The sequence below is a fragment of the Pseudophryne corroboree genome, chromosome 4, assembly GCF_028390025.1.
Source record: "Pseudophryne corroboree isolate aPseCor3 chromosome 4, aPseCor3.hap2, whole genome shotgun sequence".
Classification (NCBI taxonomy): domain Eukaryota; kingdom Metazoa; phylum Chordata; class Amphibia; order Anura; family Myobatrachidae; genus Pseudophryne; species Pseudophryne corroboree.
The window spans coordinates 351,376,882-351,391,946 of record NC_086447.1 but is presented as its reverse complement, the minus strand read 5'-3'; the positions used below and the strand labels follow the sequence as shown (position 1 = coordinate 351,391,946).

The 15,065-nt window shown below is 44.7% G+C and overlaps 1 long non-coding RNA gene across 2 annotated transcripts in view; it reads right to left on the bottom strand.

Moving 5' to 3' along the window:
- Positions 1–723: 723 nt before the first annotated feature.
- Positions 724–15,065, bottom strand: part of LOC134911420 (uncharacterized) — a 100,939-nt gene continuing 86,597 nt past the window's right edge. For both annotated transcript variants that reach the window (XR_010176553.1, XR_010176552.1), the window contains exon 3: positions 724–2,143. This is a non-coding gene — a long non-coding RNA (uncharacterized LOC134911420). The remainder of the gene's footprint in view (positions 2,144–15,065) is intronic.

Below are 15,065 nucleotides of genomic sequence, written 5' to 3'. Positions count from 1 at the left end.
TGATCTATCTGTGCTGAGCTCACTGGATATATCTGGCATTTAGGAAGCAGTTTTTTGGGCCTTATTAGTTCCACCGGATCTGCGCATGACTCAGCAATGCCAGTACAGGAAATGTAACATTTTAACAATAACCACAAATTAAAGATATTTCTTCTTGTTTCTTATTGTAACCATGTACCCAACTGTTGTCATTTCCAGAAAACTAGGCATCTACAGTGACATCAAAGAGATTTCTGCCAGCTCTGCGTTATTTGAAAAAGAAAGCAATACATTAGAAAAGAGTAGAATTTATGATCAACATTACTGAACTGTGTATACGTATGTACAATATATTGGCATATATCACACAAAATCAGAAAAAAAAGTATTTAATGCAAACGGGGCTAAATGAAAATGAAAAACCAGGTACAGCATTATCATTTAGGGGCAGATCTAATTAGCCTTAAATCTTTAATGAGCCTTGAAGCAGTGCTCGCACCTATTCATTTGTAGCCCATGATAATCCTGCAGGCTGTACTTAATTCAGATTTTTTTCACCCCCTTCTGAGGCTCGAACGGAAATCCTCGGAAAGTAGGGCTTTCTGCACTTATTGTGACCACCTACGGGTTAACACATGTTAGCCATTGCTTTACCGCCTGAGAAAAAGAGCTTATTATTATTGAATAGGCCTGGGCATAAAAGTCAGAGGCTACAAGCCCTTTCCTTGCACAGTAAGTATCAAGCATAATTGAATATGACCCTGTTTCTAAGTACATACTTTGCCAGTGGATCCGCTGTCATAGCAGCCGATTTGGTACGCATACAGTTACCAGTCAGCCGGTCAATGTGCCTACCCCAACATCACAACTGGGGGAGCATTTAAATTTACCCACTCAGCTGTGATGTCAGGCCCTACAGTCAGCATGCGGGTGGTGAGCGGGTTGCCCATACACAGAGCCAGACATAACGATATACAGTATCTGCAAGGTATATCGGCACAGGCTGTGCTGTAGGGCTGAATTAATATATCTGTGAACGGCATTCAGACATATTGGGTGTACATTCCAGCAAATGTACTACAGAAATATATCCCCTGTTCAATGTAACGGGCAATATATTTATTAGTGTGTACCCAACTGAAGGCAACCACCTGAGGATCCAGTGGTTAAGGGTTACCTACTCAATGAAGAACATAATGTAACATTTTTAACATCCTGGCAGCATATGCACCTGGAGACCCTGCCACTGACAAGAAGAGAGGAAACATGTGAAGCTCTCATCTGCTGCTCCTCATTCTCATTACTTGTTATGTTGGGAGTGTGGTGCTAAGCTACGATGACATAGTCCTGCCCAATATTCCCGACGTGTAGGCTGGAGACCCTATCTGCTCGCTGCTAAGGAAAGAGGCAGCAGGTTGGGGGTGCAACACCTGTAGTAGGGATATGGGGGAGGGGGTGTGGGTACATGGGCATTAGCAGAGCTTTATTTATTTATTTATTTATTTATTTATTTTTATTGATTGATTTTTACATTTCCAACTTTTTTATATTAATTTTTCTTCATTTCAATAAAAACATCACATTCCATATAGAGACATCTTGTATGAAATTTACATAACAGTAGTTCACAAATAAAAGGAACTTTATAATGCAAAAGCCCCTTCATTTAACCACTTAACTGGCTTGGTCAGATCTCATGGGACCGCACAGCCCCAATGTGTCGCCCAGTTTTTGATGAGAAGATCCATTCTGCAGATGTGAATAATATAATATTTAAATATTTTTAAAAAATACCTTTTAATCTATATTAAATTAATAAAAAATAAATAAAAAAAACAATCTTATGAACTGTTTTGAAGGGAAAAATCATCAGTTAAGTGGTTTTAAAGCACAGCTCCAGATGGAACAGTGGAGTTTGTCTTATCTTGATGATAGTACAAATGCATTTCACTAAAGGCTCGAGACAAAACATCCTCCACTGATTAACCTTTTTATGGACATTCAGAACGATCATAGAGTACTGAAAAGTACAGTGGTGCGTTCACAGTTCATGTGCAGTAGTGAAGGTCCAGAAAATGTATGCCTTGGGCACTTCGTGTTTTTCATTGACCCTCTCTATCCTCTGGTGCTGGAATCCCCACAACGGAAGTCATGGCGGCACTTTCTGAAAAGTAAAACATAAAGTAGAAAGAATCATCTTCCACAATATAGTGCTCTCTGATTAAATAAAAATAAAGCAGATTTTAACAATGGCTAGTTAACTTTCAGGTATTTATTTGTATGATGCTATATTTACATGTTTAATCTTATATTTTTCAGATAGGTTATAAAGTGTAAAGCTGGGTACACACCGAGCAAAATGTCAGACCAATCCACCAGATCAGACAACATATTGCTCAATTTGGCACATATTGGGCAGTGTGTATGCCCGTTATGCTGGTGCCCGCGGACGCTAGCAATATCATTGGGCTTAATGTTCTGGCCACAGGATTGGCTCTAAAGCATTAAAATTGTTTTTCTATTTTCTCTGAAAATGTTGCAATTTTTATACTTTTCAGTATTTAGGGAGACATTGGGGCTGATAGTGCAGGGGGTGTACACACCCACATGGGATTGGCCACACCCACACAGGACTGGTCACAGCTTCTAAAATAGGCCCTAGAACATTTTTAGTCCCAGGCCCTTATGGTACTTCATTCACCCCTGACCCCTGGACTCTGGGTCCCATATGCACAGCACAGCCTCCACCCTTTATAGATGTGCCAAGGATTCAGCTGCATTTCATCTAAAAATTTGCAAAATTGCAATTTTTATTTTTGCTTGCATTTTTTAATTCACTTGTACGGTATTTGCTACAATTCTCCCAAGCCCAACCGCAAATTTCTTCCCTCACTTCCTATCCACCATATACATTGTTATTATTATACAACCTCTGCGCAAACAGGTTTTAATTATTTGTATATATATATTGGGTGCAGATATATTAGACTTCGTTCAATTTTCAAAATTATGCAGATTCAATAAACTGGAATTGTATCATTTATAAAGCTTTTCTTTTTCTTAGTGGAGAATGTATATTTTAAACTATTGATAACTCCACCCAAGTGCTTTTTAATTGCTGCAGCTGTGCCTCTCATACGAAGGTCAACTTTACGCTTCACCAATTTAGGTAAAATGCATGAAGAAAGTTTATACAGCACTGCAATTTGTGTACAAAATTCACTATAGCAAATCTCCAAATCAAAAAATTTCCGCCTTCACTGCTAATGCAATGGTCGGTTACTACAGTTCTGGGAATCCTATCTGATAAATCATCATTTCAGCTTGCTGCCCCTGGGGTAACGAGGCATCCAACCCTTTACACAGCTAAACCTGATTACTATGGGTGCAATATGTGCGATAATGAGGATCATTTTAGAAAGGAGATTGGGCGTGATATGTCATTTGAATACCGCCCACTGTTTCTCATAGGGAAATGTATCAAAAACCTAATTTGCAAAAATGTATCAAAAACTGCAATGCATAAAAGTAACTTTAAAATTACACTTCTCAGTAAGAATAGTCTCATCCATAGGCACTGATAAATGCCATCAAAAACTTTCAACTTGCAAGAAGTCAGTGGTGTTACTAGGGGTCCGCAGCCACTGCGCTCGCTGAGGGGCGCCCTAGCCGCCACTGATCTCTGCTGTGGAGGAGAGACACGGAGGGCACAGCGCGCGCCTCTCCTGCGTCCCTCCTGCGTCTCCGGCGTGTCTATTAAATGAAGTGCCCATTCGTGAGCTCTGATTTGCTCACGAACCGGCACTTCATTTAACAGACACGCCGGAGACGCAGGAGGGACACAGGAGAGGCGCGCGCTGTGCCCTCCGTGTCCCTCCTTCACAAAACAGCGGGGGAGAGGGGGTGAGTTGTACCTGGCACTGGGGGAGCATATTTGGCACTGGGGGAAGGGGAGCATATTTAGCACTTGGGGGGTATATGTGGCACTGAATGGGCATATGTGGCACTGGGGGAGCTTATTTGGCACTGGGGGGTATATGGGGTATATGTGTACCTGGCACTGTGGGGAGGGGCATATTTGGCATTGGGGGCATGTTTGTACCTGGCACTGTGGGCGAATATCTGGCACTGGGGACATATGTGGCATTGGGAGCACAGCCCTAGCAACAAGCATTACCCCCTAGCAACGAGCATGACACCCAGTGCATGAAACCCCTGGCAACGAGCATGACACCCTGAGCATGAAAACCTCTGGCACCGTGCATGGAACCAAGAGCATGAAACCCCTGGCAACGAGCAGGTAATTTAAAAGTAATTAGAAGCCTTACTGTAGGACTTAATGTGTAATGGGCATTGCGGTGTGTGGCATAATGTATCACGGACATTGCGGTGTGTGTCCTAATGTGTCACAGGCATTACGGTGTGCGGCATACTATATCACGGGCATTGTGGTATGTGGTATAATGTCTCAGGGGCATTGCAGTGTGGAATAATGTATAACGGGCATTGCGGTGTGTGGCATAGGGTATAACGGGCATTGTGGTATGTGTCACAGGCATTAAGGTGTATGGCATACTATATCACGGGCATTGTGGTATGTGGGACAATGTCTCAGGGTCATTGCAGTGTGTGGCATAATGTATCACGGACATTGCGGTGTGTGTCATAATGTGTCAGGCATTACGTGTGTGGCATACTATATCACGGGCATTTGTGGTATGTGGTATAATGTCTCAGGGGCATTGCAGTGTGTGGCATAATGTATAATGGGCATTGCGGTGTGTGGCATAGGGTATAACGGGCATTTCGGTATGTGTCACCGGCATTACGGTGTGTTGTATACTATATCACGGGCATTGTGGTATGTGGTATAATGTCTCAGGGTCATTGCGGTGTGTGTCATAATATATCACAGGCATTGTATGTGCTATAATGTATCAGGGGCATTGCAGTGTGTAGCATAATGTATAACGGGCATTGCGATTCCTGTCATAATGTGTCACAGGCATTACGGTGTGTGGCATAATGTGTCGGGGCATTATGGTGTGTGCATATTGTGTCATGTGCATTATTGTGTGTGGCATAATGTCTAAGGGCCATTGCAGTATGTGGCATAATGTATACTGGGCATTACTATAAGGAGGAAAAATGACAAATAATGTAAGGGGCATGAATCAGGATTATTTTTCTTTGCTGTGGTGGCCAACGTCTGGGCGTGCAGGTTGCAAAACTGGGGTATAAAGTAGTCTTTTCCTGCAATGCCACGTCCCTTTATAAAAAAAAAAACACGCCCATTCCAACAAAGCCACACCCCTTTTTGCAATGCGCACCTTTGGCGCGCGCAGATTCATCACTTTACTAGTGCCAATTATGGGGGAGGGGGGGCGCCAGAGAATTTTTTAGCTTGGGGGAGAAAAATTTCTAGTTACGCCATTGCAAGAAGTATATAAAAAAACACATAAAAGTCTCCACTAAAAGTGTATCAATTATTTCTTTATTAGCAGTTTTTATATCGCGCAGCATATTCCATCAATTACATCAATTACAGGGCGCACTTTTTTTGAGCCAGTGATTACAAGCCAACAGCTCTTCAAGGGGGAGCTCACCGGACCTGTGGAAGCCATATATTTGTGGTAATTCTCAGCTCTGCAGGAAGTTATAACACCAGGGACCCAGGGCCGGATTAACAATGGGGCGGATGAAGCTGCAGCTCCAGGCCACCCCATTAAAATAGGCCCACAAGAACTGCTGTGTGCTACTGCTGTACACAGGAAAACATTTTTTCCTGCTACAGCAGCACAGCCTGCCACATGACCAAGACCCCGCCAGCCGCCTCAGCCCTTGCTGTGACCCCGACCCCCGCTATGACCCCGACCCGTATGCGACTTCCTTTCACTGCACCGGCGGATCAGACTCTGCTGCGGCGCCGCCGCCACTGTGAACTTATTGCCGCACAATCAAAGGCTTCACTAGCCCTGGCCACGCTGCACCGCATATGCAGGCAAGGCAGCATGAGACATCACTGAGCCCTAAGAAGCACCAGCATAACAACTAGAGATGTGCAGTTGAAATTTTTCGGGTTTTGTGTTTTGGTTTTGGGTTCGGTTCCGCGGCCGTGTTTTGGGTTCGACCGCGTTTTGGCAAAACCTCACAGAATTTTTTTTGTCGGATTCGGGTGTGTTTTGGATTCGGGTGTTTTTTTCAAAAAACACTAAAAAACAGCTTAAATCATAGAATTTGGGGGTCATTTTGATCCCAAAGTATTATTAACCTCAAAAACCATAATTTCCACTCATTTTCAGTCTATTCTGAATACCTCACACCTCACAATATTATTTTTAGTCCTAAAATTTGCACCGAGGTCGCTGGATGACTAAGCTAAGCGGCCCTAGTGGCCGACACAAACACCGGGCCCATCTAGGAGTGGCACTGCAGTGTCACGCAGGATGGCCCTTCCAAAAAACACTCCCCAAACAGCACATGACGCAAAGAAAAAAAGAGGCGCAATGAGGTAGCTGTGTGAGTAAGATAAGCGACCCTAGTGGCCGACACAAACACCGGGCCCATCTAGGAGTGGCACTGCAGTGTCACGCAGGATGGCCCTTCCAAAAAACACTCCCCAAACAGCACATGACGCAAAGAAAAAAAGAGGCGCAATGAGGTAGCTGTGTGAGTAAGCTAAGCGACCCTAGTGGCCGACACAAACACCTGGCCCATCTAGGAGTGGCACTGCAGTGTCACGCAGGATGGCCCTTCCAAAAAACACTCCCCAAACAGCACATGACGCAAAGAAAAAAAGAGGCGCAATGAGGTAGCTGTGTGAGTAAGATAAGCGACCCTAGTGGCCGACACAAACACCGGGCCCATCTAGGAGTGGCACTGCAGTGTCACGCAGGATGGCCCTTCCAAAGAACACTCCCCAAACAGCACATGACGCAAAGAAAAAAAGAGGCGCAATGAGGTAGCTGTGTGAGTAAGATAAGCGACCCTAGTGGCCGACACAAACACCTGGCCCATCTAGGAGTGGCACTGCAGTGTCACGCAGGATGGCCCTTCCAAAAAACACTCCCCAAACAGCACATGACGCAAAGAAAAAAAGAGGCGCAATGAGGTAGCTGTGTGAGTAAGATAAGCGACCCTAGTGGCCGACACAAACACCGGGCCCATCTAGGAGTGGCACTGCAGTGTCACGCAGGATGGCCCTTCCAAAAAACACTCCCCAAACAGCACATGACGCAAAGAAAAAAAGAGGCGCAATGAGGTAGCTGTGTGAGTAAGATAAGCGACCCTAGTGGCCGACACAAACACCGGGCCCATCTAGGAGTGGCACTGCAGTGTCACGCAGGATGGCACTTCCAAAAAACACTCCCCAAACAGCACATGACGCAAAGAAAAAAAGAGGCGCAATAAGGTAGCTGTGTGAGTAAGATAAGCGACCCTAGTGGCCGACACAAACACCTGGCCCATCTAGGAGTGGCACTGCAGTGTCACGCAGGATGGCCCTTCCAAAAGACACTCCCCAAACAGCACATGACGCAAAGAAAAATTAAAGAAAAAAGAGGTGCAAGATGGAATTGTCCCTGGGCCCTCCCACCCACCCTTATGTTGTATAAACAGGACATGCACACTTTAACCAACCCATCATTTCAGTGACAGGGTCTGCCACACGACTGTGACTGAAATGACGGGTTGGTTTGGACCCCCACCAAAAAAGAAGCAATTAATCTCTCCTTGCACAAACTGGCTCTACGGAGGCAAGATGTCCACCTCATCATCATCCTCCGATATATCACCGTGTACATCCCCCTCCTCACAGATTATCAATTCGTCCCCACTGGAATCCACCATCTCAGCTCCCTGTGTACTTTGTGGAGGCAATTGCTGCTGGTCAATGTCTCCACAGAGGAATTGATTATAATTCATTTTAATGAACATCATCTTCTCCACATTTTCTGGAAGTAACCTCGTACGCCGATTGCTGACAAGGTGAGCGGCGGCACTAAACACTCTTTCGGAGTACACACTTGTGGGAGGGCAACTTAGGTAGAATAAAGCCAGTTTGTGCAAGGGCCTCCAAATTGCCTCTTTTTCCTGCCAGTATAAGTACGGACTATGTGACGTGCCTACTTGGATGCGGTCACTCATATAATCCTCCACCATTCTTTTAATGGGGAGAGAATCATATGCAGTGACAGTAGACGACATGTCCGTAATCGTTGACAGGTCCTTCAGTCCGGACCAGATGTCAGCATCAGCAGTCGCTCTAGACTGCCCTGCATCACCGCCAGCGGGTGGGCTCGGAATTCTGAGCCTTTTCCTCGCACCCCCAGTTGCGGGAGAATGTGAAGGAGGAGATGTTGACAGGTCGCGTTCCGCTTGACTTGACAATTTTCTCACCAGCAGGTCTTTGAATCCCAGCAGACTTGTGCCTGCCGGAAAGAGAGATCCAAGGTAGGTTTTAAATCTAGGATCGAGCACGGTGGCCAAAATGTAGTGCTCTGATTTCAACAGATTGACCACCCGTGAATCCTTGTTAAGCGAATTAAGGGCTCCATCCACAAGTCCCACATGCCTAGCGGAATCGCTCCGTGTTAGCTCCTCCTTCAATGTCTCCAGCTTCTTCTGCAAAAGCCTGATGAGGGGAATGACCTGACTCAGGCTGGCAGTGTCTGAACTGACTTCACGTGTGGCAAGTTCAAAGGGCAGCAGAACCTTGCACAACGTTGAAATCATTCTCCACTGCGCTTGAGACAGGTGCATTCCACCTCCTATATCGTGCTGAATTGTATAGGCTTGAATGGCCTTTTGCTGCTCCTCCAACCTCTGAAGCATATATAGGGTTGAATTCCACCTCGTTACCACTTCTTGCTTCAGATGATGGCAGGGCAGGTTCAGGCGTTTTTGGTGTTGCTCCAGTCTTCTGTACGTGGTGCCTGTACGCCGAAAGTGTCCCGCAATTCTTCTGGCCACCGACAGCATCTCTTGCACGCCCCTGTCGTTTTTTAAAAAAATTCTGCACCACCAAATTCAAGGTATGTGCAAAACATGGGACGTGCTGGAATTTGCCCAGATTTAATGCACACACAATATTGCTGGCGTTGTCCGATGCCACAAATCCACAGGAGAGTCCAATTGGGGTAAGCCATTCCGCGATGATCTTCCTCAGTTGCCGTAAGAGGTTTTCAGCTGTGTGCGTATTCTGGAAACCGGTGATACAAAGCGTAGCCTGCCTAGGAAAGAGTTGGCGTTTGCGAGATGCTGCTACTGGTGCCGCCGCTGCTGTTCTTGCGGCGGGAGTCCATACATCTACCCAGTGGGCTGTCACAGTCATATAGTCCTGACACTGCCCTGCTCCACTTGTCCACATGTCCGTGGTTAAGTGGACATTGGGTACAGCTGCATTTTTTAGGACACTGGTGACTCTTTTTCTGAGGTCTGTGTACATTTTCGGTATCGCCTGCCTAGAGAACTGGAACCTAGATGGTATTTGGTACCGGGGACACAGTACCTCCAACAAGTCTCTAGTTGGCTCTGCAGTAATGATGGATACCGGAACCACGTTTCTCACCACCCAGGATGCCAAGGCCTCAGTTATCCGCTTTGCAGCAGGATGACTGCTGTGATATTTCTTCTTCCTCGCAAAGGACTGTTGGACAGTCAATTGCTTGGTGGAAGTAGTAAAAGTGGTCTTACGATTTCCCCTCTGGGATGACCATCGACTCCCAGCAGCAACAACAGCAGCGCCAGCAGCAGTAGGCGTTACACGCAAGGATGCATCGGAGGAATCCCAGGCAGGAGAGGAATCGTCAGAATTGCCAGTGACATGGCCTGCAGGACTATTGGCATTCCTGGGGAAGGAGGAAATTGACACTGAGGGAGTTGGTGGGGTGGTTTGCGTGAGCTTGGTTACAAGAGGAAGGGATTTACTGGTCAGTGGACTGCTTCCGCTGTCGCCCAAAGTTTTTGAACTTGTCACTGACTTATTATGAATGCGCTGCAGGTGACGTATAAGGGAGGATGTTCCGAGGTGGTTAACGTCCTTACCCCTACTTATTACAGCTTGACAAAGGCAACACACGGCTTGACAAATGTTGTCCGCATTTCTGTTGAAATACTTCCACACCGAAGAGCTGATTTTTTTGGTATTTTCACCAGGTATGTCAACGGCCATATTCCTCCCACGGACAACAGGTGTCTCCCCGGGTGCCTGACTTAAACAAACCACCTCACCATCAGAATCCTCCTTGTCAATTTCCTCCCCAGCGCCAGGAACACCCATATCCTCCTCATCCTGGTGTACTTCAACACTGACATCTTCAATCTGACTATCAGGAACTGGACTGCGGGTGCTCCTTCCAGCACTTGCAGGGGGCGTGCAAATGGTGGAAGGCACATGCTCTTCACGTCCAGTGTTGGGAAGGTCAGGCATCGCAACCGACACAATTGGACTCTCCTTGTGGATTTGGGATTTCGAAGAACGCACAGTTCTTTGCGGTGCTTTTGCCAGCTTGAGTATTTTCATTTTTCTAGCGAGAGGCTGAGTGCTTCCATCCTCATGTGAAGATGAACCACTAGCCATGAACATAGGCCAGGGCCTCAGCCGTTCCTTGCCACTCCGTGTGGTAAATGGCATATTGGCAAGTTTACGCTTCTCTTCCGACAATTTTATTTTAGATTTTGGAGTCCTTTTTTTACTGATATTTGGTGTTTTGGATTTTACATGCTCTGTACTATGACATTGGGCATCGGCCTTGGCAGACGACGTTGCTGGCATTTTATCTTCTCAGCCATGACTAGTGGCAGCAGCTTCAGCACGAGGTGGAAGTGGATCTTGATCTTTCCCTAATTTTGGAACCTCAACATTTTTGTTCTCCATATTTTAATAGGCACAACTAAAAGGCACCTCAGGTAAACAATGGAGATGAATGAATACTAGTATACTTATGGATGGACGAGCGACTGCCGACACAGAGGTAGCTACAGCCGTGGACTACCGTACTGTGTCTGCTGCTAATATAGACTGGATGATAATGAGATGAAATCAATATATATATATATATAATATCACTAGTACTGCAGCCGGACAGGTATATATATTTATTATGTAATGACTGATGACGGACCTGCTGGACACTGTCAGCTCAGCAGCACCGCAGACTGCTACAGTAAGCTACTATAGTAGTATGTATAAAGAAGAAAGAAAAAAAAAAACCACGGGTAGGTGGTATACAATTATGGATGGACGAGCGACTGCCGACACAGAGGTAGCTACAGCCGTGGACTACCGTACTGTGTCTGCTGCTAATATAGACTGGATGATAATGAGATGAAATCAATATATATATATATAATATCACACTAGTACTGCAGCCGGACAGGTAGATATATTTATTATGTAATGACTGATGACGGACCTGCTGGACACTGTCAGCTCAGCAGCACCGCAGACTGCTACAGTAAGCTACTATAGTAGTATGTATAAAGAAGAAAGAAAAAAAAACCACGGGTAGGTGGTATACAATTATGGATGGACGAGCGACTGCCGACACAGAGGTAGCTACAGCCGTGGACTACCGTACTGTGTCTGCTGCTAATATAGACTGGATGATAATGAGATGAAATCAATATATATATATATATATATAATATCACACTAGTACTGCAGCCGGACAGGTAGATATATTTATTATGTAATGACTGATGACGGACCTGCTGGACACTGTCAGCTCAGCAGCACCGCAGACTGCTACAGTAAGCTACTATAGTAGTATGTATAAAGAAGAAAGAAAAAAAAAACCACGGGTAGGTGGTATACAATTATGGATGGACGAGCGACTGCCGACACAGAGGTAGCTACAGCCGTGGACTACCGTACTGTGTCTGCTGCTAATATAGACTGGATGATAATGAGATGAAATCAATATATATATATATAATATCACACTAGTACTGCAGCCGGACAGGTAGATATATTTATTATGTAATGACTGATGACGGACCTGCTGGACACTGTCAGCTCAGCAGCACCGCAGACTGCTACAGTAAGCTACTATAGTAGTATGTATAAAGAAGAAAGAAAAGAAAAAAACCACGGGTAGGTGGTATACAATTATGGATGGACGAGCGACTGCAGACATAGAGGTAGCTACAGCCGTGGACTACCGTACTGTGTCTGCTGCTAATATAGACTGGATGATAATGAGATGAAAACAATATATATATATATATAATATCACACTAGTACTGCAGCCGGACAGGTAGATATATTTATTATGTAATGACTGATGACGGACCTGCTGGACACTGTCAGCTCAGCAGCACCGCAGACTGCTACAGTAAGCTACTATAGTAGTATGTATAAAGAAGAAAGAAAAAGAAAAAAACACGGGTAGGTGGTATACAATTATGGATGGACGAGCGACTGCCGACACAGAGGTAGCTACAGCCGTGGACTACCGTACTGTGTCTGCTGCTAATATAGACTGGATGATAATGAGATGAAATCAATATATATATATATAATATCACTAGTACTGCAGCCGGACAGGTATATATATTTATTATATAATGACTGATGACGGACCTGCTGGACACTGTCAGCTCAGCAGCACCGCAGACTGCTACAGTAAGCTACTATAGTAGTATGTATAAAGAAGAAGAAAGAAAAGAAAAAACGGGTAGGTGGTATACAATATTATATATATATTATATACAATTATATATATATATATATATTAAACTGGTGGTGATTATTAAACTGGTGGTCAGGTCACTGGTCACACTATCAGCAACTTGCAAGTAGTACTCCTAAGCAGACAATCACAATATATATTATACTGGTGGTCAGTGTGGTCACAATGGCAGTGTGGCACTCTGGCAGCAAAAGTGTGCACTGTACGTTATATATACTCCTGAGTCCTGCTCTCAGACTCTAACTGCTCCCCACTGTCAGTGTCTCCCCCACAAGTCAGATATACATTATACAGTCACACTATCTATCTATCTATCACTTCAGCAAGTAGTAGTACTCCTCCTAATGCTCCCCAAAATTACTACTGTGTCTCTCTCTACTCTAGTCTCACTCTCTTCTCTATAAACGGAGAGGACGCCAGCCACGTCCTCTCCCTATGAATCTCAATGCACGTGTGAAAATGGCGGCGACGCGCGGCTCCTTATATAGAATCCGAGTCTCGCGATAGAATCCGAGCCTCGTGAGAATCCGACAGCGGGATGATGACGTTCGGGCGCGCTCGGGTTAACCAAGCAAGGCGGGAAGATCCGAGTCGCTCGGACCCGTGTAAAAAAACATGAAGTTCGGGCGGGTTCGGATTCAGAGGAACCGAACCCGCTCATCTCTAATAACAACTGAGAATGCAGCTCCCTGAAGGTGGCCTGAGCTCGGCAGAGTGAGTGATCTTCATGTGGTAAGGTGTCACTCCTGCTGACAGGCAGCCCGTAGCTGCTGATATAAAAAGCACTAACTAACATATGACTATACAAATTATATATATATATATATATATATATATGTTTGTATATATATGTATATATTTATATATATATATACATACATATATATCTCCTTACTGATAATGGCTCTCCTGGTTCATATAATCTTTCAGCAGCCACCGGGGTGTATACAACAGCAGGGATAAACATAAAAGGACGAGGCGGCAATCTTCCAGGCTTTAAATAATTATATATATATATATATATATATATATATACACACACATGTTAATACTAGTATCTATATCTATGTATGTGTGCACTGTAAACAATAAATTATATATATATATATATATATATATATATTTATGGGGCATACTGTAGGTGCGGCACAGTGTTTAAGAAAGCACTAAGACAGCATAATTGTGTCAACATTTCAGTGCCCGTTTATTAAGTCATTTTCATCATGATGAAAAGGTGGACTCTGCCATAATGTGTAAAAAGGGGGACGCTGTCTGCCATAATGTGTAAAAAGAGGACTCTGTCTGCCGTTATGTGTATAAAGGGGACTCTGTCTGCCGTAATATGTATAAAGGGGACTCTGTCTACCGTAATGTGTATAAAGGGGACTCTGTCTGCCGTAATGTGTATAAAGGGGACTCTGCCGTAATGTGTATAAAGGGGACTCTGTCTGCCGTAATATGTAAAAAGGGGACTCTGTCTGCCGTAATGTGTATAAAGGGGACTCTGTCTGCCGTAATGTGTATAAAGGGGACTCTGTCTGCCGTAATGTGTAAAAGGTTAACTCTGTCTGCCGTAATGTGTATAAAGGGGACTCTGTCTGACGTAAAGTGTAATAAGGGGACGCTGTCTGCCGTAATGTGTATAAAGGGGACTCTGTCTGTCGTAATGTGTATAAAGGGGACTCTGCCGTAATGTGTATAAAGGGGACTTTGTCTGCCGTAATGTGTAAAAGGTTAACTCTGTCTGCCGTAATGTGTATAAAGGGGACTCTGTCTGACGTAAAGTGTAAAAAGGGGACTATACCTGCCATAATGTGTAAAAAAGGGGACGCTGTCTGCCGTAATGTGTAAAAAGGTGACTCTGTCTGCCGTAATGTGTAAAAAGGTGACTCTGTCTGCCGTAATGTGTAAAAAGGGTACTTTGTCTGCTGTAATGTGTAAAAAGGGGAATCTGTCCGCTGTAATGTGTAAAAGGTGCTCTACCTAGTGTAATGGCACTACTGTGCGGCATAATTTGAATAATGGAGACTACTGTGCACCGTAATATGAATTGCTATTATTTTGTGGCCACACACCTTCCCCATGAAGCCATGCCTCTATGTTTTTGATGCACGCCTACGGCGCGCATTACCCCTGTTTTATATAAGCGGGGTGGGGGGCACCGATGCCGTTGCTTGCACACAGCGCTAAAATGTCTAGTTACGACACTGCTGATATAATGGTATAAGATGTAATTTACTAAAAACTGGTACAGCACGTGTATTACGCTGTTGTGGTTGACATGCACAGTATCAGAAATGACTTGGAAAAGTGATGGGCATTTCTGTGCAGTGATTGGGAGGTGGCTATTAATGCACAGAACAATGGTATCTTTCATGGGCATGTTATGGGCGT